Source organism: Gossypium arboreum, chromosome 7 (assembly GCF_025698485.1).
Source record: "Gossypium arboreum isolate Shixiya-1 chromosome 7, ASM2569848v2, whole genome shotgun sequence".
NCBI classification, from domain to species: domain Eukaryota; kingdom Viridiplantae; phylum Streptophyta; class Magnoliopsida; order Malvales; family Malvaceae; genus Gossypium; species Gossypium arboreum.
Genome location: NC_069076.1, coordinates 50,064,253 through 50,091,888, shown reverse-complemented (window position 1 = coordinate 50,091,888; position 27,636 = coordinate 50,064,253).

The window sequence follows — 27,636 nt, the reverse complement described above, 5'->3', positions numbered from 1 at the left end:
ACTAATAAACTGTACCAATTGGCCTGACAAAAAATTCTAAAAATAAATCCATGGATGGATATATGAGTCTAAATTCAGGGAAAATTTACAGAATCAGTTTCCGAGTTGTGAAACTCGAGATATGCTTTTTAAGACGACAGCGACGCAGTTTTCCAGCTTGCCTAGGAATGTCAAATTGGTCGGTGCCATAAGTGGTTTTGGCTTGTTAACCCCTCGTGTCCGACACCGGCGATGGTCTCGGGTTCGGGGTGTTACAATTTTATTGGTATCAGAGCTACGGTTTAGTCGATTCTAGGACTATCGTGATATGTTTGGGGTCTAGCTATACATGCCATTAAGTGATAAATTGATAGTGTGGTGATTTCTGACATTCTGAATTTGTGATTGTTTATAGCAATGGATCCCGATCCCAACCGAGCAATGGCTGATGATGTGGAGAGTGTGGCCCCTGCTCCCGTGCAAGGGACAGCGCCGGCGGACTCTCAACCTATTGCTAGCAATCCGAATGATGAGGCTAAGCAAGCCTTTTATAGCGTGATGAATGATTGGTTCAACCAATACATTCGAACTAACACGGCTGTTCCACAACCTCCATTCCCGACTAATGCAACCCCCGCACCTACAATACCTCCGATAACTGACCAAATAAGGTCAAGTAAGCCCCCAGTCGACAGAATTCGTAAACATGGGGCTACTGAATTTAAAGCTACGGATAGCGACGATGCCGAGCAAGCTGAATTTTGGTTGGACAACACTATCCGGGTGCTCGATGAGCTATCTTGTACACCCGATGAATGTTTAAAGTGTACTATCTCTTTGCTATGCGATTCCGCCTACTATTGGTGGAGTACTCTGACTTTTGTTGTGCCTAGAGAGCAAGTAACTTGGGAGTTCTTTCTAACCGAGTTCCGAAAGAAGTATATCAGTCAGAGATTCATCGACCAAAAACGAAAGGAATTTCTTGATCTCAAGCAAGGCTCTATGTCAGTTACTGACTATGAGCGAAAATTTGTTAGACTTAGTAGGTACGCTCGAATGTATTTCGTCCGAAGCTATTATGTAAAACGCCGAGGATGGATGAATGATGATATAAAGTCGTATGTTGGCATTTTGGAAATCAGAGTTTGTGGCTCTTGTCGAGCGGCGTGTAAAGCCGAGGAGCTCAGTATGGAGAAAAGAAAAGTTGAAGTGGGAGCAAGGGAGTTTCGTAAGATGTCTTCAGGGAAGCCCTCCCCATAGTCATCAAAGAAATTTAGAGATGGCTTAGGCGGTCTAGAGACACTTCGGGCTTTTCTAGACGAGACCATGATCGACCCCTATGGGCACGCGAGTCACTTGATCGCCGTGTTGGCAATGATCGTCGAGACGAGCGAGTGCCAATATGGTGGCAAATGGCATTCTGGGAGTTGTAGATTCCGTGACCGCTCCTGTTACAAGTGCGGATCAGTCGATCATTTCATTAAAGATTGCCCGAGCTTATCTGAACAAAACGTAAATCAAAGTGGGAACCCGGGTGCTACCACAACCCGAGGTAGGCCACCTAGAAATACGGGCAATGCTAGTGGCGGTCAGAGAGGATCTAGAGATGCTACCATCAGATCTGAGGCTCGTGCTCCTGCTAGGACTTATGCCATACGCGCTCGCGAGGATGCTTCCTCGCCAGATGTGATTACCGGTACTTTTACTCTCTTTGATACTAATGTGATTGCTTTGATTGACCCTGGTTCTACTCATTCTTATATATGCAAAACCTTAGCATCCAGTAAGACTTTGCCTATTGAGTCTACTGAGTTTGTAATTCGGGTGTCAAACCCCTTGGGTCATTACGTGCTCGTCAACAAAGTGTGTAAGAAAAGTTCCCTAGTATTTCGAGGTTCTTATTTTTCGGCGGACTTGATGCTTTTGCCATTCGACGAATTCGACGTTATTCTTGGTTTGGATTGGTTGACCATGCACGATGCGGTTGTAAATTGCAAAAGCAAGACTATTGATCTGAGATGCACGAATAACGAGATAATTCGGGTTGAGTCTACGGACTTAAAGGGATTGCCAGCTGTAATATCAGCAATGTTGGCTCAGAAATACGTAAGAAAGGGGTGTGAAGCATACCTTGCGTATGTGCTCAATGACAAGGAGTCAGAAAAGAAACCCGAATCTGTGCCCGTGGTTTGTGAATACCGGATGTTTTCCACAAGAATTGCGGGTTTACCACTGTTCGGAAATAGAGTTTGGCATCGAATTGGTACCTGGTACCACTCCAATTTCGATAGCTCCGTATCGTATGGCACTAACGGAATTAAAGGAGTTGAAAGCTCAGTTGCAAGAATTGGTGGATAGAGGTTTTGCTCGTCCGAGTTTTTCACCTTGGGGTGCACCAGTGTTGTTTGTGAAAAAGAAGGATGGAACCATGAGGCTGTGCATCGACTATCGTCAGCTTAATAAAGCGACGATAAAGAACAAATATCCGTTACCGCGTATCGACTAATTGTTCGATCAATTGAAGGGAGCCTCAGTGTTCTCGAAAATAGATTTGAGATCGGGCTATTATCAGTTGCGAATTCGAGATTCGGACGTACCCAAAACTGCCTTCAGAACGAGATATGGTCACTACAAGTTCCTAGTGATGCCGTTTGGGCTTACTAATGCCCCTGCGGTATTTATGGATTTGATGAATCGGATCTTCAGACCATATTTGGATCGGTTCGTAGTTGTCTTCATTGATGACATTTTGGTCTATTCGCAAAATGAGACCAAACACGCTGAACACCTGAGGATAGTGTTGCAAATTTTACGGGATAAGCGGTTATATGCTAAGTTCAAGAAGTGTGAGTTCGGTTGAGGAGGTTAGCTTCTTGGGTCATGTGGTATCAGCATCGGGTATTCGAGTCGACCGAATAAAATTTTAGCCATACTTAATTGGAAGCCTCAGAAATATTACTGAGGTTCGAGCTTTTTGGGGCTTGCTTTGTTATTGCCGACGATTTGTAAAGGTTTCTCAACGATAGCCACGCCAATGACGGCTTACTCCAAAAGGATGTTAAGTTCGAATGGACGGAGAAATGTCGAAAAGTTTCGATCAATGAAAACTTATTTGATGAAGCCCCAATTCTAGTGCAACCCGAATCTAGCAAAGAGTTTGTCATCTATAATGACGCCTCCTACTCGGGTTAGGTTGCGTATTGATGCAAGAAGGTCGAGTTGTGGCCTATCGTCGAGGCAATTAAAGCCACACGAGAAAATTATCCGACCCATGATCTCGAATTGGTCGCCATCGTATTCACCTTAAAGATATGGCGACATTACTTATTTGGTGAGAAGTGCCATGTGTATTCGGATCACAAAAGTCTCAAATATTTGATGACTCAAAGAGACTTAAATTTGCGACAAAGACGTTGGCTCGAGTGTTAAAGGATTATGAGTGGTCATTGACTATCACCCGGTAAGGCGAATGTGGTTGCGGATGCCTTGAGTCGTAAATCATTATTCGCTTTTCGAGCGATGAACGTGCACTTGTCCGTTCGATCCGACAATGTGTTAGTAGCTGAATTGAAAGCCAAACCATTATTGATACATCAAATTTGTGAAGCTCAGAAAGTCGACGATGAGTTGGTTGCAAAACGGGCTGAGTGTGTTCCGAACAAGGAATCGGAGTTTCAAATCGATGATGACGATTGTTTGAGGTTCAAAAGTCGTCTGTGTGTTCCAAAGAATTTGAAACTTATTTCGATAATTCTGAATGAAGCCCATTGAAGCCGAATGGCAATCCACCCGGGGAGTACGAAGATGTACAACGATTTGAAATGTCGGTTTTGGTGACATGGTATGAAATGAGACATCTCCGACTTTGTTTCGAGATGTTTAATATGTCAACAAGTGAAAGCGGAACATCAAGTGCCTTCAGGATTACTTCAGCCGATCACGATACCCGAGTGGAAATGGGATCGAGTCATAATGGACTTTGTATCCGGACTGCCATTGTCGCAGAAGTAAGAAAGATGCGATTTGGGTCGTTGTAGATAGATTGACTAAGTCGGCTCACTTTGTCCCCGTCGTCAGATTTTTCAATGGACAAACTAGCCAATTGTACGCTTTCTCGATTGTGAGATTACACGGGTGCCTATTTCCATCGTGTCGGATAGAGATCCGAGATTTACCTCGCAATTTTGGAAGAAGTTGCAAGAAGCTTTGGGTACCAAGTTGCATTTCAGCACCGCCTTTCACCCCCAAACCGATGGTCAATCCGAGCGGATAATTCAAATACTTGAGGATATGTTGAGATGTTGCATCCTCGAGTTCAGTGGTTCATGGGAACGGTATTTGCCTTTGATTGAATTCGCTTACAACAATAGTTTTCAATCAAGTATTAAGATGGCTCCTTACGAGGCTTTGTACAGTCGTAAATGCCGTACACCATTGTTTTGGACTGAGCTCGGTGAAAGAAAAATTTTCGGGGTGGATTTGATTAAAGATGCTGAACAGAAAGTGAAAGTGATCCGTGAAAGTCTGAAGATAGCCTCCGATCGTCAGAAGTCATACGCGGATCTGAAACGAAAAGACATCGAGTATCAGGTGGGAGATAAAGTGTTTCTCAAGGTTTCGCCTTGGAAAAAGATACTCAGATTCGGCCGCAAGGGCAAGTTGAGCCCGAGGTTCATTGGGCCATATGAGATATCCGAGCGAGTCGGTCCAGTTGCATATCGTTTGATTTTGCCCCCTGAACTCGAAAAGATTCACGATGTCTTTCATGTTTCCATGCTTCGACGCTATAGATCTGATCCATCGCACGTGATTAGTCCATCAGAGGTTGAAATTCAAGCCAATATGAGTTATGAGGAAGAACCGATTCGTATCCTATCACGTGAAGTGAAAGAGTTGCGAAACAAGCGGGTTCCGCTAGTGAAAGTGTTATGGCTCAAACACGGATAGAAGAAGCTACTTGGGAAACCGAGAACTCTATGAAAGAGCGATACCCAACCCTATTTACGGTAAGATTTTCGGGACGAAAATTTCTTAAGTGGGGAGAGTTGTGACAGTCAAAATTGACCCTAGTCGGGATGTGGTTTCGGGACCACAAAATCGAGGCATAAAAATAATTTAAAATTTATTTTGATGCCTATAATATGTGTTAATTCATGTGTGACATTTTTGATGTTTCGATTTAGAGTTATAAATGTGAATTTCACTAGAAAGGATCTAGTAGTAAACTTTGAAAGTATGATGGGGAAATGTGTGATGACTAGTTGATAATGCATGCAAAAATAAGGGATTTGCATGTCAAATTTCCCCCCCCTCAACATGAAGTGGCCGGCCATGACAAGGGTGTATGTGCTAAACATGTCATGAAACATGTTTTGTTGGTGTATTAGGGAGAAATAATAAACAATGGTGTATGGGTGATAAAAGAATGAAAAAAAATGTGTGTGAGTGTGGTATCTTCTCCCATTACCGTGAGTTGTAGAGAAAGAAAGAAAAAATTTTGTTCATCCATTTTCTCTTCTTTGGCCGAAAATACTAAGGAAAAAGGAAGGATTTTTGCTTCATGCTTGGTTTAGAAGAGAACTAGAAGGAGATTTGGCTATACTTGCATCAAGATTAAGGTATGTTTGAGGTTGTGTCATGAGATTCATGCTTGTTTTGGTTGCTAACTTGATGTGCATGTTAGCCATGGTTCAAATCCTTGTTATGCCATGAAAATGGTATTTGGCCAAGGGTGATATTGTGTTAAAGCCATTGCATGCTAAATGTGAAGCTTGTTGATGATGCATGTAATGATGGATTGACTACTCTTGAAATTTCTTTTTAGTATTCTTGAGTAGGACATTGAATTCTTTGTTTAACCATGACCGAAGTTGAAAGGGGTATGGTTGTGATGTATTCGGCCATGGTGCATTCATGAGCATGATTTATGCTTGTTACTTGATTGGTAAAAATTTGTGTTTGGATGGGTATGAACCCCTTGAGATTCGGCCTTGCACCTATATGTGTATACATGTTTGCACATGATGTATTGGTATGACATATATACTACCTCAAAGTATGTATTTTCATGTGATTATGTTTTGATTATGAAGTAAATGATAGATGTGTATTGAGCTACAATATGTAAAGCATTAGCTAGTAAAATGTGTGCCATTCATGTGTGTATTAAACACGTAATTGGCCTCAACATCAACATGCATAATCGACCATGAATGAGTACCTAAGAGGTTGTGTTGTTCGCCATGAGTAAGCATGTTGAAGGCTTTGTGTGTTGAGTCGATTCATGAATTCGTACTTATGTGACTTTAATGTCTAGTGAATATATGTGGGCTAAGTGCCTTGAGTTCCTCTTTTGATACTCAAATGATTGAATCAATTTAATTGTTAAATTAAGCTCAAGAGCAAAGAGGACCAAATCCGATAAAGGGAAGGAAAAAGTAGTCGAATAGCCATCGGAATCATTCGACAACATCCGAGGTACGTTTTCGAGTATCGAAACTTAGATTTTGATTCGATTGAATGAAGTAATAAGCAATCAAAATTGTGCCCTTGTATGTGGCCATTGAGCCGAAATGATATTCTTGATTAAGTAAATTGTGCACAAAAGTTTGTTATGAAATTGAAACAAAGATGTGTATGAATGTGCGACCAGTGATATCGGGCTAAGCCCAAGGCAATTGTGCGAGTTGTGATATCCGGGCTAAGCCCGAAGGCAATTGTGCGAGCTATGATATCCGGGATAAACTCCGAAGGCAATTGTGCGAGTTGTGATATCTGGGTTAAGTCCCGAAGGCATTTGTGCGGGTTATCATAACCGGGCTATGTCCCGAAGGTGTTTGAACAAGTAGCTATATCTGGATAAACTCCGAAGGTATGTGATTCGAGAACTTTGAACTTGCTGTAAAAATTTTCAGTTAATACGCTTGTGAAATTCCCAACAACAAGGTACATTTCGTGTGTGCTTTGCACACTATGAGTAAGTGTATGTGCGTATTCGCTCCAATGATATATGAGTTATCGGCCTTGACTAAGCCGTTATTAGTGTATGAATATAAGAGTTGGGATTGTGAAGTAAGCATGTCTTTGAGAAATTGTGCATATGAATTATTGTTTAGCTACTTGAATGCTATGCTTTGGTTGTGTGTATATTATGGCTCGAAACTTACTAAGCATAAATTGCTTACTCCGTTTCTTTGTTTCTCTGTTTATAGATTTTGCTCGTTAGCAATCGGATTCGGGATCATAGAAGTTGAAGTCAACCACACTATCAAAGCCCTTTTTGGTACTCCTTTAGTTGAGTTTTGGATATGGCATGTATAGGACTACCCTCGGTTGTTTTAAGTACTTTGTGATGTATATGTGTGCGCCATGCGAAAATGGTTCGTAAAAGTGGAGTATGGGTATTGACCATATGTGGTTTGTAATTATATTTGGTTTCATGATGTGATTATGGTTTGGAATGAGAGAGTTGGTCACATGATCAGCCATTGGAATGGCTAAATATGATCATATGTGGACCTAAGTATGACTAGACTATAGTTGGTCCATGGGAACTACAATATAGGTAAAGCCTACCTTAAAAACAGAGGCTGCCAGCTGCAGTGATGTGGATGTGAAAAATCACCAAAATTTGTAGGAATGGTGTTAAATAGTGAATAAATTATGCGATCGAACCTTGACGAGTCTATTTTCATGTGAAAGTAACGAAACGATCATATGAATAGTATACCGAGAGATATTAAAGTTCTTGTGAGACAGGGCCAGAACAGTTTCTGGGTCCCCTATCGCGACTTTGAAAATTTACCATAAATTATCCAGAATGAATTAGAAGTCATGCCTTATATGTGCAGATTCCTTTTTGAGTCCAGTTTCATTAGAAAGAAACGGCATCAGTATTGAAACCCTGTACAGATAGATATTCAAGTTGTAACGCACGAAGGTCAGTGTAGTCGACCCCTGTAACATGGGTGACTTTAACTAATAAACTGTACCAATTGGCCTGACAAAAAATTCTAAAAATAAATCCATTGATGGATATATGAGTCTAAATTCAGGGAAAATTTACGGAATCAGTTTCTGAGTTGTGAAACTCGAGATATGCTTTTTAAGGCGACAGCGATGCAGTTTTCCAGCTTGCCTGGGAATGTCAAATTGGTCGGTGCCATAAGTGGTTTTGGCTTGTTAACCCCTCGTGTCCGACACCGGCGACGGTCTCGGGTTCGGGGTGTTACACTGACCCAGCATACTTCCCCTTTACGATAACAATTTTGTGCTTGAAAGTTAAAATTCTTGCAAACATAAAGAAGACAGGTTATAGCCAGAGCACAATCACAGATTGAGACCTCTACCGAATAATCGGAGATTTTGTTCTGCAGCAACAAGTTAAAGAGAGCGAGGATCCTGAAGAAGAAGAAGAAGAAGATCCAACAGAGATCAAACCAATACAGTTAGTTAAAATTCCTGATAAGGTAGAACCAATGGAAACAATAGCCGAACCTGACATGGCAACGTCAACATTCACAACTCAACCCCCTCGCCCAGATCTTCAAGATGATCTGTCAAAGTTGATGGACATAATGAAACATATGCAGTGGCAGTAACAAGCTTACTAGAGATATTAAAAAATATGAAATGACTCAATGAGAAGAGCTCTTACGAAAATATTCAATGAACCTTTTTATTTTTGTGCCTGAGTTTCAAGATTTTATATTTGAACCATGAAGTCCAATATTGAAGAGGGAATGAAGCGATTCATGCAAAAACAAATACGATGGAGCAAAAGATGAGTCGAATTCTGAGGGATTTGCAAATAAAAAAAAATGGGGGATCTTGACTTTATTTTTTTTCATTTCCTAGGTTATTTAATGTTTTACGATTAGATTCTATTAGGATTTTTATTTCTTACATAATAAAATAAGAGGTGAAAATCATAAATAAAAATGAACAAGTTGCAAAGTAAGAAGTGTGGCAATAGATATGTACATGTCTAGGATTGATCAAGAGAGAGCTTGGTACTTAAGCAGGCAAATTGACTCACCCTCCTCTTTTCTAGAATCCTACCTAGCGTATAGTATCTATTCACTTCTAACAATAAGGACATTATTCATCTTAAGTAGGGGGACTAAAAAATTGAAATTATTTCCTCTCAGAATAAAATTTTCTTTTAATTATGGTTAGATTATATTTTGTTCAAGAATTTGAAATTTTGTTAAGTATACTAAACTTCAGTATGAATAAAGTTCTATTATTTCAATAATTATATGTTAGCTGACTTATGTCATAAATATACTCTTAATAAAGTATGTAAATCATACCATAAAATTTTTAGTTCCTTAGGAAAGCTATGCACGCTTGAAAGTTTAAATCTCTAGAATTGACTTAGTAATTTCTTGAGACGAAATCCTAGGAAGCATGGAATGTTGAGCCCCTACTATGACTAAGAGAAGCTCCTCGCAGAAAGAAGCCCCTACGATTACTCATCGAAGTTCCGAGCCTTTTTGGTCGCGAGGCAATGACCAAGAGAAGCTCATCGTCCAGGAGACGAATGACTCAATGAGAAGAGCTCTTACGAAAATATTCAATGAACCTTTTTATTTTTGTGCCTGAGTTTCAAGATTTTATATTTGAACCATGAAGTCCAATATTGAAGAGGGAATGAAGCGATTCATGCAAAAACAAATACGATGGAGCAAAAGATGAGTCGAATTCTGAGGGATTTGCAAATAAAAAAAAATGGGGGATCTTGACTTTATTTTTTTCCTTTCCTAGGTTATTTAATGTTTTACGATTAGATTCTATTAGGATTTTTATTTCTTACATAATAAAATAAGAGGTGAAAATCATAAATAAAAATGAACAAGTTGCAAAGTAAGAAGTGTGGCAATAGATATGTACATGTCTAGGATTGATCAAGAGAGAGCTTGGTACTTAAGCAGGCAAATTGACTCACCCTCCTCTTTTCTAGAATCCTACCTAGCGTATAGTATCTATTCACTTCTAACAATAAGGACATTATTCATCTTAAGTAGGGGGACTGAAAAATTGAAATTATTTCCTCTCAGAATAAATTTTTCTTTTAATTATGGTTAGATTATATTTTGTTCAAGAATTTGAAATTTTGTTAAGTAAACTAAACTTCAAGATGAATAAAGTTCTATTATTTCAATAATTATATGTTAGCTGACTTATGACATAAATATACTCTTAATAAAGTATGTAAATCATACCATAAAATTTTTAGTTCCTTAGGAAAGCTATGCACGCTTGAAAGTTTAAATCTCTAGAATTGACTTAGTAATTTCTTGAGACGAAATCCTAGGAAGCATGGAATGTTGAAAATGATTTAGGAAAACTTTTGTTTAGACTGTTTGAGCCTTTCAAGCAAACCTTAATAAATTTTTATCCTTTGAAACCCAACGTTGAGACTATATGGTCTAATTTTATTTGAACCTTTGCAATATTTAGCCATCATTTTTCTCTTAATTATTTTTAAATTGTCCCAAACACTAGACTCAGTACTATTTAGAACATTCTTTGAAAATAAGTTTGGGCGAATTGAAAAGAAGAATCAAATGCTGAAAAAATTGTAGTACATACAAAAAATGCTCGTGTTAAAAAGGAAAAAAAAAGAGAGCATATGCACTCGAAAGAAAAAAATGTACAAAAGAGCAAAAAAAGTTGGTGGATTGAAGGTAATTATTTCGAAGGTCCGATTCAAGTTGAGTCTAGGGTTTTTATCCTAAATTTATCTATCTTTTACCTACCCCTAGCCTAGCTGCATTGCAACCTATTTAAAAGACCTATTGATTCAAGTTTCTGTGCTACCTACATTAGTGGAGAGAAATTGCTATATTCAATATATGAAGGCATAAATTAAACTTGATAATTGCAGCTTAATCTTAAATAAGGGAATAAAATCAAATTGGTAGGGATTTAACATGTTTTTATTGAGAAAGAATTTAGTCTATTTTTGTCATCATAATAATAATTGCAATTAATTTGAACGATATGTATGCTTAAGTAGCATAAATCTCAAAATTCTTGTTCTTGAGCATAAGTATTCTAAATTCATAATTCTGGGAAGAATATTTTCTAAAGGAATTTTTTTAAAGGTGTTTCCAAGAAATTCTTTTTAAATCGTGTATTACTTAGGACGAGCAATGAATTAAGTGTGGGGGTGTGGAAACACAAAAATATATATGCTTTTTCATGCCTTTTTTAACTCAAATTTATGCAGTTCGGTGTAATTCTTGTCGAAAAATATAATGTAATTATAAAATAATTAAATTGTACTTAAATTATTAAAATATTGAATTTTAATTAATTTTATAATAAATTTTCATAAATTTTTATTTATTTTCAACAGATTTGCACAAAGGGTGAAAATTGGCTTGGCAGACAATGCTAGAAGTTCAAAACCGGGAAGCAATTTCTGAAGCATCGAGGTGAATTAATTTTTCAGCCTAAGACGGTCCAAATGATGAATATTAATAAATAATATAATTAATTTTAATTTTAATCCAATTTATTTTGTGTTAAATAATTATTATTAAATAAATTATGAAATGAGGCTCAATTGTGTTGAACCGAAAGACTGATCCAAGCGAGCAAATGAGCTGTCCAAAACCATCCAATATGCTGACTCAATCTACTCAAATTAGTTTATTATTTGGCTTGAAAATCAGCCCTTGAAGTTTCCTTGAAATTTCATTCAAACCCGTCCACTTTTTGTGCTTTCAAAGATTCACCCTACGCTAAATTTAGCATGTTTGAAACCTTCAAACTTGCCACACATGCAGCCGGCCAAGGGGGTCTATGGCTACTGATTTTTTGCTTTTTTTTGTTGCCAATCCCACCTATAAATACCCCCCTTTTCTACTCATTTCAACACACCTCTGTCACATTTCATTCCTCACATCTCTCTGTATTTCACTCACTTTCTCTTCTTATTTCCCATTTTTCTTTCTTGTCCCTTCCTTGCCGATTTTCCTCTTGGAAAAGAGCCCTTCAACCACCTTGGGTAGTAGAATTCAAGTTCTTGTAGAAGCCTCGGTTAACCAAGAATGAGCAGAGAAGGAGGAGTGGAGCAAACTAGTCAGACTTCGGAGAAACACCAGATTTGATTCTAGTTTCCTATCCATTAACTTTTATTGTTGTTGTTATGGACATGTCTATGAATATTTGTTATAATTTTATTCTTAATTTAATTAACATGGCTTGAATTTAATTCGTGTTAGGTTGATTGCATTTCATCCATTTAAGTTATTAAAATTATGTTTGTGTTGTTATAGGTCTTGGTAAGTTGTTTGATTAAGTAAAATCATAATTATGTTATACTTGCATTATAATTGTAAGGTAACTAAAGAATTAATTATTAATCGTGTTGAAATTGTAATTAATTAACACAATACTTAATTAGTGCCTGTTTAATCTTCTAAGGTAGCTGAGGGTTAATTAGCGACTTATTAAACAGTACATTAGCCTTGCATAACTTGCAAGATTGTTGTGATTAAATTGTTTCAATGTAGGAATATGTTATTACGTCACTTAATCTTTTACTTGCTTATTTAAATTGATTAATTGCTTGAATTGACATAGTGATATGTTCAAGAGATTAATTAGTTTAGTAAGTCTATATGTGCTATAGTTAACAAGTTACCAAGTTACTGTGAATTTATTTGTAACAACATTAACATTGTTTTAGTTACATTAAGTTAAGAAATGAAATTGATCTAACACAATTATGTCATCTTGATTTAAACAATCTTTTGAAATCATGCATTGAAACTTTAATTTTTATTTTATTTTACTTAGTTAAATTTTAGTTTTTAATCACTTCCTTAAGATCAAAATATTTTTTAATCACAAAAGTGTTTGAATTTCATTCCATAAATAATTTTCTTACACAGTCCCTGTGGGTACGATAACTCGACATATACTGCTCATTTTATTACTTGTTGTGATTGTATACACTTGCACATTTCCATCATTCCAATACCTTATTCATGAGATTCATGAATGCAGCTGGAGCATTAGTCAACCCGAAAGGCATAACTAGGAACTCGTAATGACCATAACGATTCCTAAATGCGGTCTTAGGTAGACTGGATTCTTTCACTTTCAACTGATGGTACCTAGATCTCAAGTCAATCTTGGAGAACACTGATGCCCCTCGAAAATGATTGAACAAATCATCAATCCTAGGCAATGAATACTTATTATTTATCGTTAACTTATTCAATTGCCTATACTCAACACACATTCTCATAGTTCTATATTTCTTCTTAACAAATAACATCGGTACTCCTCAAGGTAAAACACTTGGTCTTATTAATCCACTAAGTTCTTGAAATTGGACTTTTAGTTTCTTAAGCTCTTTCTGTGCTATGTGATAGGGAGTAATGGACATCAGAGCGGTCCTAGGCAGAACCTTAATCTCAAACTCGACCTCTCGATCCGGTGGTAACCTTGGCAGTTCCTCAGGAAAAACATCCAAAAAGTTCTCAACCATTCAAATTCCTTCCACAGCTGAACCCACAACACTCATGTCATGTGCAAAGGCTAAATACACCTTGCACCCTTTTCGGATCAGTTTCTCAGCTACCATAGCGGAGATTACACTAACAAGGTAATCTTGGCACTCGCCAACCATTACAATCTCCTGACCATTTATTGCTTTTAAAGTCACCCTTTTTACAGCACAATTCAGAATAAATTGGTGTTCAACCAACCAGTCCATTCCCAGAATGAGGTTGAAATCCCCAAGCGATAACTCTATCAAATCAATCAAAAACACAATCCCCACACTGACTACCCCAACGGACTAACCATAGAGATCTCACTAATAGTTTCCTCAACAGAGTCGTGAAATACCTCAGCACTGTCCACCAAAGTCGTTCAATCACTGATCCTCGACCCACAAATCCAAATTGGGCCTCAGTGACTCTCTATAAAACCCTAAGCATCGCCTTGGGACACAGCATCGTCCCCAGTTTCCCATTTTTTGCTCTCAAAAATAGGTGCCTTGTCACATCCAGAAAATTGGGTTAGAAGAAATTGGGTCAGTGAAACCAAGAGTTTTCATGCTCTAAATTTTGAGTTAAGATTGTGAAAATTATGTAAAGTTAAGCATCTTCTTCAGTGGTTTAGTGCTTTGGATATGTGTGTTTGAGGCCATAGGTTCAAATCTCACTTTTGGAATTCTTTTGGTATTTTTCTCTTAACTTCTATTCCTGATCATCTGGAATAAGTAATATTTTTGCTCAACTTATGATAAGAATGAGCCTGCTGGTTTGGTGGTAAGGTGTTTGTTAACTTACCCTAAGATCTTATGTTTGAATCATCTGTGTGCAAAGTAGAGATGATTTTTGTTTTGAATTCAGAAGAAAAAGCTGATGTGGTTAATATATGGAAGTTAGTGGGGTAGTTTTAAAAGTTAGTGATGAGGTATTTCCTCCCCATTTTCCTCACACGACTCCCACTCTCTTATTTGTCATCTTTTTGTTTCTTTTGTTCCATTTCCCCCTTTTTTTTTTCCTTTCTTTTCACTTTCGTTTTTCTTATTGTGGAAACTATGAGTTTTTCTGCCACTTTTTATCTCTGTTGTTCTCTTTTCTTGTTCGTTCAATTTCCTAATTCCTCTCTCAAATAGTCCATTTTTGTTCTCTTTGAAGACTTCTTTTGTAAGGTACCAAGGTTGTTTATTCCATTTGTTGTCGACTCTTCCTCTATTTTTTTATTCTTTTATTGGTAAATTGTTGTGGTAAATTCGTTTTAGTAGTATAATTGTTCCTGTTTCACTTGGTTGGGTAGATTTTTTGGTATGGTGATTAATGCGAGCATTGCTGATTTTGTTGTTCCGATATGAGAAGTTTGTAGGGCATTCAACGTTTCTTCGATGAGTTTGGGGATTTTTGGAGCACTTGTTCTGTTTGGGGTCTAGAGTTGTATCGTATCATTGTGTTTCAGAATCAGTAAGGTGTGTAACAAAAACCCGAGAGAACAACGATTGACGAAAGTCAAAAGTTAAGTCTGCCGATGCCACATGACCGTGTGAGCCAAACAACCATATGTAGGCCGTGTGGGCCACACGAGTGTGTGGACCCATTTTTATAAAATTTCACCTAAGTCGTTTGACTTTGAAATCCGTAATTAGACTTTTCGTAAGGCCCATATTGCTTAATTAGGGCTTGAAAACAAGGTATTTACTAATCTAGTTCTGTGAATGATGTTTTTAGAATATGTGAAATATATTTGCATGATCTGATACTATTAGTTCTGATGGTATGTTCTGATTCACTATGTCTATATATGTGTGTATGATATACGATTTTTTTATTTTATATTTTTTAATCAGCTATATTACCATGCATTTGACATTATGGTGATTTTGGTTATGGTGATTTGTATTTCTAATACATTTGTCTGCAGAGCATGAAATCATATGCTTATTGATTTATGTTAAGAATATGAAAGCATGTTCAACATGTTTAACATTCTGTTCAGTTTATGCATGTCATATCACATTGTATGGGGTTGGGATATTATGGTAAGAATGAGGTTCTGGCAATTTCATGATCTACCTTATCTAGTGGTTTGACCACATTTTCTATTCTGGCAGCTAGACTGCAACATAGTGGCATTGTCCATGATTATCTGTTGGTGTGATTATGGATAGATGAGTTCTAGGGAACTATATTTTGGTGTGTAGCGGAGTTGGGTAGGAAGCTTTTTGGAAAAGTTGCATTATGTTTTTTTTTTTGAAAAATACCGCATTCGCATATTCATGCACCATCAGTTATGTTTAATTGATCGATATGAAATTCTCTCTAATGCTCTGATTTGTATATTGTGATTGCATGTTTCATATTCAATTTTAGTTATACACCGGGCTCTGTAGCTCACCACTTTGTTTTGTTTCTAACATTTCAGGTAATAAGTAAAATTTAGCATCGGATGACGTACGAGAGCACGAATTGTTTTCAATTTATTTATTTGAAGGTTTACGTTTTAATTATTTTAGTTTGTAAACTTGTTCAAACTTTTTTTTTTTTTGGTTTTTGTTCTGTTTGTTTGTCTTTGGGTGTTTTAACAAGACACTGCGAAACCACACAGGTTAAGAGCTAAAAATTTGGTTTTCAAAATTTAAACTCTGTAAATTTTTGGATGACAAATTAAGTGGCTCTTAAGTGTTTTTCTAAAAATAATCAAATATTTTTAACGTTTGTTTGCCTTCAAGCTAGAAAGGATTTTTCCAAAACTAATTACTTTCAAAACCTAGCTTTGCATTCAAATTTTGGGTTTGAAACAAGTGATTTCGTACTTAAGTATTTCTCTACATTTGTAAGAGTGTGTTGCCAAATTTTACATTTTTTGAAACTCACCCTAAGTTTAACTGACACAAAAGTTTTTAAACAAGTTGATGTAATTCCTCTAGATTTGGCCATAACGTTTAGACCAAGTTTGGGGTGTTACATTTAGTTGTATTACAGCCAAGTTGCAAAACTCGAGCTATGATTTTTGGGTTCCAAATATTTCCCTTATGAAAATTGTTTTAATTCGAACTTTGGAATGTTAATTAAATATTGATAACTGGTTATAAAATATGAATCCGAGTCTCTGACACCGATCCGAGTAAGAAACTTTTTACTTTAGTTACATTAGTTATATTTACTTTAGTACTTTATTAAAATTGTTGAGTTTTAGAGACTATAGTGTAGAAATTGTTCTACTTTAGAAAAGAAACTGGGTTGACTTCGATAAAACTTTAGACTTGGGATTTTTAATAACCTAAGCTAAACATTAAAATTCTAAACTGTAGATTAGTTAAATGTTTTCTCATGGTGACTCAAGAAGATCGAGACACGATATATGTGTACGTAGTTGATCGTGTTATGAATTGTGATAAGTTTTATAATTTATGAATGACCATTCTTGAAAACTAACTATTATCACGACAAAGACAAGCGCACCTTATCGAACAGTAGTATAGCTTATGGCAAGACCGGGATGTCGAACCCAAAGGAACTAAAAGTACTAGTATTAACTTTCTTTTTATTATCTTGCCTGAAAATAAAGGGGTTTGTTTTATCTAAACTAATTACTAAACTAAGAATGCACAGGAAGTAAATTGGGGAAATAACTTTTGGGAAAACTGAATGATTTGGACAATACCAATGACAGCCCAAAATTGACCCTAGTCGGGAAGTGGTTTCGGGACCGCTAAACCGAGTCACCGAAATGTTTGAATGTAATATTTATTGTCTAGAATATGTAATTATGAATGTGTAAAAAATTTCAAGTTCCGATTTAGCCGATTGCATGTGAATTCAGTTAGTAGGACTTGTGTGACACTTTTGAAAAGTGAAAGGCTAATCTATAAGGACCTAATAGTGCATGTAGTCAAAGGGGAGGACTTGCATGTCAAATTCCCCCCCCCCCAAGTTGTAGTGGCCGGCCATGACAAGGAATCATGGGCTAAACATGTCATGAAACATGTTTTGTTGGTGCATTAGGGAGAAACAATAAACAAATAAGTATGGGTAATAAAGAAAGAAAAAAAAATGTGTGTGTGTGAGTGAAACCCCCATTGCCGTGCATTATGGAAGAGAAAAGAAAAAAATTGTTCATCCATCTTTTCATTCTCTCTTGACCGAAAATACTAGAGGAAGGAAGGAATTTTGCTTCATGTTTGTTTTGGAAGAGGATTAGGAAGAGGTTGGCTATACTTGCATCAAGATTAAGGTATGTTTGAGGTTGTGCCATGAGATTCATGCATGTTTTTAGTTGCTAGCTTGATGTTCTTGGTAGCCCATGGTTCAAATCTTTGCTATGTCATGGGAATGAAATTCGCCAAAGTAAATGTGGTGTTAATGCCATTGCATGCTAAATATCAAGCTTGATAATGATACATGTGATGGGGATTGAGGACTCTTAGATTTTCTTTTAGCATGTTTGAATGAGATACTAAGTTCTTTGTTTAATCATGACCAAAATTATGGTGTTGTGATGTATTCGCCATGGTACATCCATAAGTGTGATTTATGCTCATTGCATGGAAAGTAAGATTTGTGTATTGAAATTTTGTTCATGTTTAGTTACAATCAACTTGAGATTCGGCTCTAGCATATATATATGTATATATGTTTGCACACGATGTATTGGTATGACCTATATGCTATTTCAAGGTGTATATTTGCTTGTGATGATGTCTCGATTATGAAGTAAATGAGAGATGTGTATTGAGCTACGATATGTAATGCGTTAGTAGTAAAATGTATGTTGTTTTGTGTGGTATTAAGTGTATAATTGGCCTCAACATGGACATGTATATTCGCCACATGAGGGGAAATTGGTGTGCATGCATTCGGTTAGAGGCAAGCATATTGATGCCTATTCTTGGCTTAGAAAATTCGCTAAGAGGAATATTAACTAATGTGTTGAGTTCGATTCATGATTTTGTACATATGCGACTTTGATGCCTAATGACTATATATATTGGCTAAGTATCTTGAATTCCTCTTCGATGCTCAAATGATAAAACCAATTTATTTGTTAAATTAAGCTCAAGAGCAAAGGGAGCTAAATCCGATAAGGGAAGGAAAAGTCGTCAAATAGCCGTCGAAATCGTTCGACCACGTCCGAGGTAAGTTCTTGAGTAATAGAGCTTAAATTCGAATTGATTAGATCATGTTTAAAGCAAATTAAAATCATGCTCTTTGTGTGTGGCTATTGAGCCGAAATTGCAAGTGTAAAAAGTGCCTTGTGTTTGAGTTTTGCTATTGAAAATGAAATACGAATGTGTCATAATTTATTGATAATTGTGCTCGGTTATTCAATGATGTCCGGCTAAGTCCCAAGGCTTTGTGCTAAGTGACTATATCCGGACTAGGATCCAAGGCATTCGTGCGAAGTTAATAAATCCGGGCTAAGCCCAAGGCATTGTGCAAGTTACTAAACCCGAGTTAAGTCCCAAGGCATTCGTGCGAAGTCGCTATAACCGGCTTCGTCCAAAGGCATTTGAGCGAGTCGTTATATCCGTTAAATTCAAGGTACGTGATTCTAGAATAAGCAATCTTGCTGTAAAATTTCAGTTAATGCGCTTGAAAAAATTCCAGCAATGAGGTATGTTCATATGAGCTTGAATTAGTTGATTCCTTCGAATAATATTCGCCAATGAGTAATGAGTTTCCGTATTTAACTAAGGTGATCCCTTATGTATGAACATAGGGGTTGGAATGTGAAATGAGTATGATATTGAGAATTTGTGCATATGAAATTATCCGTTAGCTTTATGAATGCTATGCTTTTGTTGTGTTGGAATTTCTTGCTCAAACTTACTAAGCATCAATTGCTTACTCCGCTTTCTCTGTTTCTCTGTTTTATAGATTTTGCTCGTTAGCTATCGGATTCGGGATCATTGAAGTCAAGTCATCCACACTATCAAAGCCTCCATTTTGGTATAATTTTGGTTGAACTTTGAAATGGCATGTATAGGACTACCCTTTTGTTGAAGGTCATGTACCTTTCGGTTTTGTGTAAACTTGGATAGCCATGCGAAAATGGCTTATATACGTTTTTTTTAGTATAGTACTATAATCGTTTGTATGTCGATCATTATGAGGTATGGAATTGTTTTGAAACGATTAGCCATTGGAATGGTTAATCATGATCACACTTTGTGCTATGTATGCAAAAAGGGGCAATTGAATCATGGAAATCATGAAATAGGCAAAGCCTACCTTAAAGACAGATGCTGACTGCAGCAGTGATGTGGATGTGAAAAATCACTAAAAATAGTAGAAATAGTATTAAATAGTGAATAAATTATGTAAATGAACCTTGATGAGTCTACTTTCATATGGAAGAAACGAAACAGTCATAGGAGTTACATGTTAAGAGATATTAAAGTTCTCGTGAAACAGGGCCAAAACGGTTTCTGGATCCCCTGTTCCGACTTTGGAAATTGATTGTAAATTAACCAGAGATAATTAGGAGTCATGCCATATATGTATATATTCCACTCTGAGTCTAGTTTCTATAGAAACAAACGGCATCAGTATTAAATCTCTGTACAAGGAGATATTCAATTCGTAACGCACAAAGGTCAGTGTAGTCAAACCCTGGGATAGGGGAGACTTTAACTAATAAACTGTACCAATTGGCTCGACCAAAAATTCTAGAAAAAAATCTGTAGATGGACATATGAGTCTAGTTTCAGGGAAAAATTACGAAACAAATTTTCGAGCTCTGAAACTCAAGATATGATTTTTAAGGCGACAGTGATGCAGTAACCAGCTTGTCTGGAAATTTCTAAATGGACTGTGAAAATAGTTAAGTCTGTGTGCACCTTGTGTTCGATTCCGGTAACGGACTCGGGTACGGGGTGTTACAATTTTATTGGTATCAGAGCTACGGTTTAGTCGATTCTAGGACTACCGTAATGCGTTTGGGTCTAGCTATACATGCCATTTTATGTGATTATTTGATAGTGTGGTGATTTCTGACGTTTGAATTTGTGTTTATTATAGTAATGGATCCCGATCCCAACCGAGCGATAGCTGATGATGTGGAGAGTGTGGCACCTGCTCCCGCACAAGGGACAGCGCCGGCGGACTCTCAACCTGTTGCTAGCAATCCGAATAATGAGGCTAGGCAAGCCTTTTATAGCGTGATGAATGATTGGTTCAACCAATACATTCGAACTAATACTACTGTTCCACAACCTCCATTCCCAACAAACACAAATTTCCCATACCTACAATGCCTCCAAGAATCGACCAAATATATCGAATAAGCCCCATTGATAAAATCCGAAAACATGGGGCTACTGAATTTAAAGCTACGGATAGCGACAATGCCGAGCAAGCTGAATTTTGGTTGGACAACACTATCCGGTACTCGATGAGCTATCTTGTACACCGATGAATGCCTAAAGTGTGCTATCTCCTTGCTACGTGATTACGCCTACTATTGGTGGAGCACTCGACTTCACAGCCCCGAGAGCAAGTAATTGGGAGTTTTTCCAAACCGAGTTTGGAAAAAGTATATCATCGAGATTTGTTGATCAAAACGGAAGGAATTTCTTGAGCTTAAGCAAGGTTCTATGTCGCCATCGATTACGAGCGAAGATTTGTTAGACTTAGTAGATACGCCGGAATGTGTTTCGTCCGAGGTCATCATGTGTAAACGCTTCGAGGATGGGCTGAATGAAGACATAAAATGTTCGTTGGCATTCTTGAAATACGAGAGTTCGTAGTACTTGTTGAGCGAGCTTGTAAAGTCAAGAGCTTAGAAAAGAAAAACAAAAAGTTGATGTGGGAACCGGAGAGTTTCAAAAGATCCTCGGAAAGTCTCTTCAACATGCATCGAAGAAATTTAGAGATGATGTGGGCGGTCTAGAGGCGCCGGGCCTTTTTAGTCGAGATCGTGATCGACCCACAATGGGTACACGAGGCACTTTGGCCGCCAGTGTTTGGGAATGAACGCCGAGACGAACGAGTGTCGAGATTGTGGCAAATGGCATTCTCGAAGTCAGAGGTTCTGTGACCGCCTCTGTTACAAGTGCGGATCGGTTGACCACTTTATTAAAGATTGCCCGAGGTTGTCCGAATGAATACAAATCGAGTGGGAAACCGGGTGCTACCACTGCTTGAGGTAGACCATCTGGAAATACGGGCAATGCTAGTGGTGGTCAGAGAGGATCTAAAGATGTTACGACCAGATCCGAGGCTCGCGCTCCTGCTAGGGCTTATGATATACGCGCACGTGAGGATGCTTCCTCGCCAGATGTTATTACCGGTACTTTCACTCTCTTTGATACTAATGTGATTGCTTTGATTGACCCTGTTTCTACTCATTCTTATATATGCGAAACCTTAGCATCCAGTAAGACTTTACCTATTGAGTCTACTGAGTTCGTAATTCGGGTGTCAAATCCCTTGGGTCATTACGTGTTGGTCGACAAAGTGTGTAAGAAATGTCCCCTAGTAATTCGAGGTTCCTGTTTTCTGGCAGACTTGATGCTTTTGGGGCCATTCGATGAATTTGATGTTATTCTTGGGTTGGATTGGTTGACCGTGCATGATGCGGTTGTGAATTGCAAAAGCAAGACTATTGATTTGAGGTGCGCAAATAACGAGATGATCCGAGTTGAGTCTACGGACTTAAAGGGGTTGTCAGCTGTAATATTATCAATGTTGGCCCAAAAATATGTAAAAAAGGGGTGCGAAGCATACCTTGCAAATGTACTTGATGATAAGGAGTTAGAAATAAAACCCGAATCTGTGCTGGTGGTTTGTGAATACCCGGATGTTTTTCCCGAAGAATTACCGGGTTTGCCACCTGTTCGGGAGATAGAGTTTGGCATTGAGCTTGTACCTGGGACCACACCGATTTCGATAGCTCCGTATCATATGGCACCAATGGAATTAAAGGAGTTGAAAGCTCAGTTGCAAGAGTTAGTGGATAGAGGCTTTGCTCGCCCGAGTTTTTCACCATGGGGTGCACCAGTGTTGTTTGTGAAAAAGAAGGACGGAACCATGAGGTTGTGCATCGACTATCGTCAGCTTAATAAAGTGACAATAAAGAACAAGTATCCGCTATCACAGATCGATGATTTGTTCGATCAACTGAAGGAGCCTCGTGTTCTCAAAAATAGATTTGAGATCGGGCTATTATCGCCATGAATCCGAGATTCGGACATACCCAAAACTGCCTTCAGAACGAGATATGGTCACTACGAGTTCTTAATGATGCCGCTTGGGCTCACTAATGCCCTACGGTATTTATGGATTTGATGAATCGGATCTTCGCACCATATTTGGATCGGTTCGTAGTTGTGTTCATTGACGACATCTTGGTCTATTCAAGATATGAGACCGAACATGCGAGCACCGAGATTAGTGTTGTAAATTTTACGGGATAAGCGGTTATATGCTAAGTTCAGCAAGTGTGAGTTCGGTTAAGAGAGGTTAGCTTCTTGGGTCATGTGGTATCTGCATCGGTATTCGAGTCAACCCGAGTAAAATTTCAGCCATACTTAACTGGAAGCCTCAGAAATATTACCGAGGTTCGAGCTTTTGGGACTTGCTTACACTACCGACGGTTTGTAAAAGGATTCTCGATGATAGCCACACCCATGACGAAACCGCTTGAAAGATGTCAAGTTTGAATGGACGGAAAAGTGTCGAAAAAGTTTCGACCAATTGAAAACTCATTTGACTGAAGCTCCAAGATTAGTACAAATTTAATCGGCAAAGAGTTTGTCATCTATAGTGACGCTTCCCTACTTGGGTTAGGTTGCGTATTGATGCAAGAGGGTCGAGTTGTGGCCTATCGTCGAGACAATTAAAGCCACATGAGAAAAATTATCCGACCCATGATCTCGAATTGGTCGCCATCGATTCGCTTTAAAGATATGGCGACATTACTTATTTGGTGAGAAGTGCCATGTGTATTCGGATCATAAAAGTCTCAAATATTTGATGACTCAAAGAGACTTAAATCTGCGACAAAGACGTTGGCTCGAGTTGTTAAAAGATTATGAGCTTGTCATTGATTATCACCCGAAAGGCTAATGTGGTTGCGGACGCCTTAAGCCAAAAATCACCGCTTGCTTTTACGAGCTATGAATGTACACTTGTCTATTCTACCCGACAATGTGTTAATAGCCAATTAAAGGCCAAACCATTGTTGACTCATCAAATTCGTGAAGCTCGAAGGTTGACGATGAGTTGGTTGCAAAACGGCCGAGTGTGTTCCAACAAGGAATCGGAGTTTCAAATTGATGATGACGATTGTTTGAGGTTCGAAGTCGTCTGTGTTCCAAAGAATTGAACTTATTTCGATAATTCGAACGAAGCCCATTGTAGCCGGATGGCAATCCACCCGGGGAGTACGAAGATGTACAACGATTTGAAACGTCGATTTTGGTGGCATGGTATGAAACGAGACATCTCCGACTTTGTTTCGAGATGTTTAATATGTCAACAAGTGAAAGCAGAACATCAAGTGCCTTCAGGATTACTTCAGCCGATTACGATACCCGAGTGGAAATGGGATCGAGTCATAATGGACTTTGTGTCCGGACTGCCATTTTCAGCAAGTAAGAAGGATGCGATCTGGGTTGTTGTTGATAGACTGACTAAGTCGGCTCACTTTATCCCCGTATGTATGGATTTTCATTGGATAAACTAGCTGAATTATACGCTTTCTCAGATTGTGAGATTACACGGGTACCGATTTACATTGTGTCGGATAGAGATCCGAGATTCACTTCACGATTTTGGAAGAAATTGCAAGAAGCTTTGGGTACCAAGTTGCATTTCAAAGACCGCCTTTCACCCCCAAACCGATGGTCAATCCGAGCGGATAATTCAGATACTTGAGGATATGTTGAGATGTTGCATCCTCGAGTTCGATGGTTCATGGGAACAGTACTTACCTTTGATTGAATTCGCTACAACAATAGTTTTCAATCAAGTATTAAGATGGCGCTTTACGAGGCCTTGTACGGCGTAAATGCCGTACACCATTGTTTTGGATCGAGCTCGGTGAGAACAAAATTTTTGGAGTGGATTTGATTAAAGATGCTGAACAGAAGTAAAAGTAATCCGTGAAAATCAAGATAGCCTCCGATCGTCGAAGTCGACGCGGATCTGAAACGAAAAAGACATTGAGTATCAAGTGGGAGATAAAGTGTTTCTTAAAGTTTCGCCTTGGAAAAAGATACTCGATTTGGTCAGAAGGCAAATTGAGCCCGAGGTTCATCGGGCCATATGAGATATCCGAACGAGTCGGTCCAGTTGTGTATCGTTTGATTTTACCCCCTGAACTTGAAAAGATTCACGACGTCTTTCATGTTTCGATGCTTCGACGCTATAGATCTGATCCGTCACACGTAATTAGTCCATCAGAGGTTGAAATTCAATCCGATATGAGTTATGAAGAAGAACCGATTCGTATCCTAGCTCGTGAAATGAAGGAGTTGCGAAACAAAAGGGTTCCGTTAGTAAAAGTGTTATGGCTCAAACACGGGATGGAAGAAGCTACTTGGGAACCTGAGAGCTCTATGAAAGAGCGTTACCCAAACCTATTTACGGTAAGATTTTCGGGACGAAAATTTCTTAAGTGGGGAGAGTTGTGACAGCCAAAATTGACCCTAGTCGGAAGTGGTTTCGGGACCGCTAAATCGAGTCACCGAAATGTTTGAATGTAATATTTATTGTCTAGAATATGTAATTATGAATGTGTAAAAAATTTCAAGTTCCGATTTAGCCGATTGCATGTGAATTCAGTTAGTAGGACTTGTGTGACACTTTTGAAAAGTGAAAGGCTAATCTATAAGGACTAATAGTGCATGTAGTCAAAGGGGAGGACTTGCATGTCAAATTCCCCCCCCCAAGTTGTAGTGGCCGGCCATGACAAGGAATCATGGGCTAAACATGTCATGAAACATGTTTTGTTGGTGCATTAGGGAGAAACAATAAACAAATAAGTATGGGTAATAAAGAAAGAAAAAAATGTGTGTGTGTGAGTGAAACCCCCATTGTCGTGCATTGTGGAAGAGAAAAGAAAAAAATTGTTCATCCATCTTTTCATTCTCTCTTGACCGAAAATACTAGAGGAAGGAAGGAATTTTGCTTCATGTTTGTTTTGGAAGAGGATTAGGAAGAGGTTGGCTATACTTGCATCAAGATTAAGGTATGTTTGAGGTTGTGCCATGAGATTCATGCATGTTTTAGTTGCTAGCTTGATGTTCTTGGTAGCCCATGGTTCAAATCTTTGCTATGTCATGGGAATGAAATTCGCCAAAGTAAATGTGGTGTTAATGCCATTGCATGCTAAATATCAAGCTTGATAATGATACATGTGATGGGGATTGAGGACTCTTAGATTTTCTTTTAGCATTTTTGAATGAGATACTAAGTTCTTTGTTTAATCATGACCAAAATTATGGTGTTGTGATGTATTCGGCCATGGTACATCCATAAGTGTGATTTATGCTCATTGCATGGAAAGTAAGATTTATGTATTGAAATTTTGTTCATGTTTAGTTACAATCAACTTGAGATTCGGCTCTAGCATATATATATGTATATATGTTTGCACACGATGTATTGGTATGACCTATATGCTATTTCAAGGTGTATATTTGCTTGTGATGATGTCTCGATTATGAAGTAAATGAGAGATGTGTATTGAGCTACGATATGTAATGCGTTAGTAGTAAAATGTATGCTGTTTTTGTGTGGTATTAAGTGTATAATTGGCCTCAACATGGACATGTATATTCGCCACATGAGGGAAATTGGTGTGCATGCATTCGGTTAGAGGCAAGCATATTGATGCCTATTCTTGGCTTAGAAAATTCGGCTAAGAGGAATATTAACTAATGTGTTGAGTTCGATTCATGATTTCGTACATATGCGACTTTGATGCCTAATGACTATATATATTGGCTAAGTATCTTGAATTCCTCTTTCGATGCTCAAATGATAAAACCAATTTATTTGTTAAATTAAGCTCAAGAGCAAAGGGGAGCTAAATCCGATAAGGGGAAGGAAAAAGTCGTCGAATAGCCATCGAAATCATTCGACCACGTCCGAGGTAAGTTCTTGAGTAATAGAGCTTAAATTCTGAATTGATTAGATCATGTTTAAAGCAAATTAAAATCATGCTCTTTGTGTATGGCTATTGAGCCGAAATTGCAAGTGTAAAAAGTGCCTTGTGTTTGAGTTTTGCTATTGAAAATGAAATACGAATGTGTCATAATTTATTGATAATTGTTCTCGGTTATTGAATGATGTCCGGCTAAGTCCCAAGGCTTTGTGCTAAGTGACTATATCCGGACTAGGATCCAAGGCATTCGTATGCGAGTTAATAAATCGGGCTAAGCCCAAGGCATTGTGCAAGTTACTAAACCCGAGTTAAGTCCGAAGGCATTCGTGCGAAGTCGCTATAACCGGGCTTCGTCCCGAAGGCATTTGAGCGAGTCGTTATATCCGGTTAAATTCCGAAGGTACGTGATTCTAGAATAAGCGATCTTGCTGTAAAATTTCAGTTAATGCACTTGAAAAAAATTCCAGCAATGAGGTATGTTCATATGAGCTTGAATTAGTTGATTCCCTTCGAATAATATTCGCTCAGTCGAGTAATGAGTTTCCGGTATTTGACTAAGGTGATCCCTTATGTATGAACATAGGGGTTGGAATGTGAAATGAGTATGATATTGAGAATTTGTGCATATGAAATTATCCGTTAGCTTTATGAATGCTATGCTTTTGTTGTGTTGAATTTCTTGCTCAAACTTACTAAGCATCAATTGCTTACTCCGCTTTTCTCTGTTTCTCTGTTTTATAGATTTTGCTCGTTAGCTATCGGATTCGGGATCATTGAAGTCAAGTCATCCACACTATCAAAGCCTCCATTTTGGTATAATTTTGGTTGAACTTTGAAATGGCATGTATAGGACTACCCTTTTGTTGAAGGTCATGTACCTTTCGGTTTTGTGTAAACTTGGATAGCCATGCGAAAATGGCTTATATACGTTTTTTTTAGTATAGTACTATAATCGTTTGTATGTCGATCATTATGAGGTATGGAATTGTTTTGAAACGATTAGCCATTGGAATGGTTAATCATGATCACACTTTGTGC